The following is a 6,000-nucleotide window of genomic DNA, read 5'->3' on the forward strand; positions in this document are numbered from 1 at the left end:
GTTCCAAAGATTTTGGTATGTTGTGTTTTCATTCTCATTTGATTCAAGGAATTTTCTTATTTCATTTTTTATTTCTTCTATTACCTGGTAGTTTTTAAGAAGGTGTTATTCAGTTTCCAAGTTTTGGATTTTTTTTTCTCTTGATCTTCCTGTTGTTGATTTTTAATTTTATAGCATTATGATCTGAGAAGATGCTTTGTATTTCAATGTTTTAAATTTATTGATGCTTGCTTTGTGATCTAACATATCAACTACTATGAAGAAAGTTCCATGTACACTGGAAAAGAATGTGTATTGTGCTGTTGTTGGGTGGAGTGTTCTGTATATATTTATGAAGTCTGGGAGATTAATTGTGTTGTTTAGATCTTCTGTATCTTTCTTTCTTTTGTTCTGTTTCTTTCTAGTTGTTCTGTCCTTCATTGAAAGTGGTGTATTAAAGTCTTCTACCATTACTGTGGAGCTGTCTATTTCTTCTTTAAATTCTGGTAAAATTTGGTTTACACACTTTGGGGCTCTTTCATTAGGTGGATAGATATTTATTATGATATGTTCTCTTGTTTGATTGACCCTTTAATCATTATGTAATGTTCTTCCTTGTCTTTTTTGCTGGTATTTGCCTTAAAGCCTATTTTATCAGAAATTAATATTGCCACTTCTGTTCTTTTTTTATTGCCATTTTCTTGATATTGTTTTTTCCATCTTTTGATTTTTAGCTTATTTTTGCCTTCGTGTCTAAGGTATGTCTCTTATAGATAGCATACTGATGGGTCATGTTTTCTTTCATTCAGCTACTCTCTGTCTCTTGACTAGTGCATTTAATCCATCCATTTATATTCAATACAGTTATTGATAAGCATGAATTTACTGCTGTCATTATGCTGTTGTGTGTGTGTGTGTGCATGTGTGTGTTGTTGATGGTTTCTTTGTTCCATATATTTTTCTATGCTGAGCTCATTTTGTTTATGGATTTCTTATCATTTCATTTGTTACCATTGTTTTAGTGTTTTCTGAGACTTTATGATTTTCTCTTTGTTGTTTTTGTGTGAAAGCTTTATTTATTTTCTTTAAGGTTACACTGAAATTTATTACTATCTTCCCAAGTTCAAAGCAGTCCATTTTATCTTGAGATCATCTTGATTTCCTCTCCATTTGGAAATTCCATAACTATATCATTTATTCTCTCTTTTTGCTTTGTAGTTATCGTCATTTACAAATTTTCATCTCTGGTTCCCTATTTTCCTTCTTGTAGATTTATTTTATGTTTGATACTTCTATTTCTGGGTTGAATTCCAGGTGATGCTACCCATATGTCCAGTTGTTGTTTACCGTTGTTGGTTCTCTGTCCATAAAACCCCCTTTAGTATTTCTTATAACACATTGATCTGAGTTTTGCAAATTCTCTTACTTTCTGTTTATCTGAGAATGCCCTAATTTCACCATTGTATTTGAGAGACAGTTTTGTAGGATATATAATTCTTTGTTGGCAATTTTTTTCTTTCAGGGTTTTATATGCGTCATCCCATTGTCTTCTTGCCTGCCTGGTTTCTGCTGAAAAATTAGAGCTTAGTCTTATTGGTTCTACTTTGTAGGTGACGTTTTGTTTTTCCCAAGCTGCTTTCAACATTCTTTCTTTGTCTTTGGTTTTGGAAAGTTTGATTATGATGTGTCTTGGTTCTTTTCTTTTTTTGGGGGGGAGGTGTCTATCCGATTTGGGGTTTGTGGTGCTTCTTGAATGCGTATCTTCTTGTTTTTCATGATATTAGGGAAATTTTCTTCCAACAAATCTTTGACAATTTTCTTGGTGCTTTATTTATTTATTTTGTGTCTTCCTGTTCTGGAATTCCAATCACATGTAATCATTCCTCTTCATGGTGTACCAAATTAATCTTAAGTTTTCTTCATTTTGTTTAATTCTTTTTTTCTGACTGTTCCTCTAACAGATTGGTGTTGAGAGATTTGTCTTCAATCTTGGTAATTCTGTGTTTCATTGATTTAATTCTACACCTTTGTCCCTCCAATGTGTTATCCATTTCTGATTTTTTTTTTGGATTTCTATTTGCTGTTTTTGTGTGGTTTCTTATTTTCCATTTATTTTGTCAATTTGTTATTGTATTTTATTATTATTACTATTGTTCTTTGAATTCTTCTAGAGTTTTGTTTGTGTTTTCCTCATACTCTCTCAATCTATTCTCATTGCCATGAGTCAATTTTGAATCATGGCAACCAGTTTTACAAGACTGTAAATCTTTATGGAAGCCAACCACTCCATCTTTCTAATTCTTTTGAATTCTTTATCAGGTAATCTCACTAGTATTTCTTCCTCTGATTGATTTTCTGGGCCTGTCTATTGCTCACTTGTTTGAAGCATCATGTCCTGGTGTTTTTGTGTGTGATTTGAAGTTGTTTGTTGTTTGAGACATTATAGTGTTATTGTATTAATTTTTGTTTTTTCTTGTTATATGTTGGTTTGCTTCACCCTGATTTTTCATTTTGTACTGTTTTAATATATCCAGGCAACAGGGTAGTTGGGTTACTCTGGTCACTAGTTTGGGAGCATTGGGGCACTAGTGCATCACCTCGCTCTGGGCAGATTTGATAGCAGGTGGAAGTGTGGACACGAGTTTCTGATCAATGATCATGCAGAGCAGCTGAGGGCAGGCCAAGAAGGTGTTGGCTGCTGTCTGTTGTTGGTCCAGTAGTGCTGGCGTGGGTAGTGACACTTACCCAGTGGGTGGGGCAGCAGGTGTGGGTGTGTAAGATTGAGTAGGGTCATTGGCTCCCAACTGTTTGGAACAGATAAAAAGAGGAAAACAAAACAAAATGAACAGGGGAGGAGGGGATAAAAGAGGGAAGAGAAAAAAAAAAGAAAGAAATTTTTTTAAATGGGGGGAAATGGAAAACCTAAGAAGAAAGAACAAGAAGAAAAAAGAGAAAAGGAAGAAAAAGAAACAACAATAACAACAATAAAACACACAAAATACCAAGACACAAGTAGCAAGTGATAGCCATCAAATATGGCTGTGGCAGAAAGGTGGCGGGTACTCCACACACCGTGGAACACAGAGGGTTCAGGTAGCGGAGGGGGGGGGCAGGTACTTACTCAGCTGACTTGAAAAAAAGAAAAAGGAAGAAGGAAGAGAAACAAAATGGTGTGGAGAATTGGGAGAAAAAAAAGGAAAATAAAAAAAAAAAAAAAAAAGGAGGGAAGAGGGAAGGACTGAGAAGAAAAGAAGAAAGAGAAGGGGTGGGGAAAAACTGGCTGCAAATGTTAGCTGCCAAGCACAGCTGCAGCAGGAACACTTAGCTCACGCTGGGAGAGCTCACACTGTCATCCACAGAGGTGGGGGCAGGTGCTGCTGACCAGGAGGAGAGGACAGGAACTAAAGAAAGAAAAGATGGAAGAAAAGAAAAAGGGTGAAGAGGAATAAGCAAAAGAAAATAAAGAAAAAGAAATCAAAGGGGAGAAGAGAGAAGAACTAAGGAAGAGGAAAAAGGAAGAGAGAAGGAAGAAAGAAAAAAGTAGCACAGTACTGTTGAAAGTGCCAGCCACCAAACATGGCTGCGGCAGTGCACACTTCTGACCAGGGAGGGGCTGGGGCAGGTGCTACTTACTCCTGGACGTGGGGGAGGGGCTCCCACTCTTCTGGGAAGAAGGACAGAAGAATTAAGCAGAAGATTTAAAAAACAAAACAAAACAAAACAAAAAACATCCCAGCACTGGCAGTGGGGGAGCTTGACCAGCCGCAGGGTGAGTGGAGGTGGGGAAAGCCACATTTCTGGTAACTGGGAGGTTGTGTAAAATAAGAGAGGCAGACACACCTCTCTGGTCGTCTGATCACAGATGTGGGTGCTGATGCAGTCTGGGTAAGTGGAGCCAGTTATATGGTTCCTGCTCTGATCAGAACACTGCTAGCAATAATTCAAAGTGGCTATGCTGTGCTGGTTAGTAGTTTACTGGTTCTTGTTCACTGTTTTCATTCAGTCCCTTCCTGTCATTGATATTTGATCTACTTCTTTACTCTTTCCTTTGAAGTTCTGGAATCCAGGATTGTCAGCCATACCTGTTTCCCTTTTTTTTTTTGAGTCTTTGTTGTAGAGTCTGGATAGTGTGTCTGCCTAGTCTGACATCTCAGACCTGGAACATCAAAATCACTTTGTGCTTTCATGAAGAAAGGTATTATAGGGAAAACAAATTGACTAAATATTCACAAAACTTCTTCACATTCTGAAATCAACTTGCCTGAATCTCTTTTTGATTCAGTGTTTTTCTATGCAATATCACCCTCTGTATCATCAAGGACGTTGGTGATTTCTTAAAAGATTGCCTACTGTTGCTACCTAAATTTCCTTCTAAGCCTCAGACACCCATTGTGAAGAAACAAAAGGAAATCAAGGGGGAGAAGAGGGAAGAACTAAGGAGAAGGAAAAAAGAACAAAGAAGGAAGAAAGAAAAAAAGTAGCACCAAACACCAAAAACCAAACTCACTGCTGTCGAGTAGGACCAGACTCATAGCAACCCCTCCTTGGGTTTCTGAGGCAGTATCACTACAGAAGTAGATTGCCCAACCTTCACCCAACCTTCCTTCTGAGGAGTGGCTGGTGGGTTTGAACCACCAGCCTGTCAGCCAAATATGGCTGCCAGAGTGCATGCTTCTGACGAGGGAGGGGCAGGGACAGGCGCTACTAATTGCATGGACAGCAGGGAAGGGTATTTTCTTCCTTTTAAAAAAAAATTTTATTGTGATTTGGGTGAAAGTTTACAGAGCGAATTCATTTCCATAACACCGTTCATATACATTTTGTTTTATGACATTGGGTGCAATTCCCCAGTGTAACAGCTCTCTTCCCACTTCCTCGCTAGTTACCTGCTCCCTGTGTCCTTCCTTCCTGTGCATTCCTGCCCCCTGAGCTATCTGTGAAAATACTGCCCTTCTGTTCTCCCACAATTGATCACTCTAAGGAGTGTATCTACCTGATGTAAATGTTCACCCTATATGCCTGTCTATTGTTTGAGTGGATGCCACAGGAAAGAGTTCAGTTCCAGACCTGAAGGGTAACTAGGGGGTCTTACCAGGATCTATCAGACCAGTAAACCTGGTCTTTCTTATGATTTTGAGTTTTTTTCCATATTGCTCTCCCACTCTATTCAGTATTTCCTGAATTGATCCTTTTCTGAGAGGTTGACAGTGGTAGCTGGGCACCATCCATTCTGTTCTTCTGGTCTCATGGTCATATAGGCTGAGGATTGCATTGTCTACTTGTCCCCTGAACTAATTTTTACCATGTGCCTTTGGTTTTCTTTACTCTTTTTTGCTCTGGACAAGGAGAGACCCATTGTTACATCTTAGATGGCCACTTGCAAGGTTTTAAGATCCCAGTTGCTACCCACCAAAGTAGGATGTAGAATAATGCTTTTGGGTAGAATGCTATGGGTGGGCGTTTTTGTGCTTCACGCATGCATCATTTTGCCCTTTTCTTAGTAATTAGATATATCAGTTTCGTCTACTTGTGGGGCTCTTCCTTCCTTTGGGGCTCTTCCTTCCTTAGGTTCCATAAAGCACCTCGCTGTTGTTTTGCAGGAAAATATGGAATTGCAGTCATTTTTCAATGATGACTATTTGCTTCACAAATATAAAATTCTTGTGGTGCTCATCTGTTTTCACGCCTTTCTGTAGGCACAATTACTTTGTTTAAATGCTAAACCACAATATAATCTTTTTGACATTTTCAACAGCAACTATACTGAACAGGTGCAGAGATGAGAAGGCACAGGACTCGCCTGACCAAGTTTAGGTGTGCACAGGCATGACCACCACTCCCAGCTGCTACAAGACACCATCAATTATAAACAACATTAAATCATGAAATGGTACATTCAATAGAATATAGAAGTAATAATGTTGAACAACTCTTTAGTGCTTACTCTGTTATGTACTGTTCTAGACATTTTTACATGTGGTAACCCTCTTGATCCTTACAACAATCCTATGAGCTAAATAT

The sequence above is a fragment of the Orycteropus afer genome, unplaced genomic scaffold (assembly GCF_000298275.1).
Source record: "Orycteropus afer afer isolate SDZICR_OR568_19922 unplaced genomic scaffold, OryAfe1.0 scaffold00045, whole genome shotgun sequence".
In the NCBI taxonomy this organism is placed as follows: Eukaryota; Metazoa; Chordata; class Mammalia; order Tubulidentata; family Orycteropodidae; genus Orycteropus; species Orycteropus afer.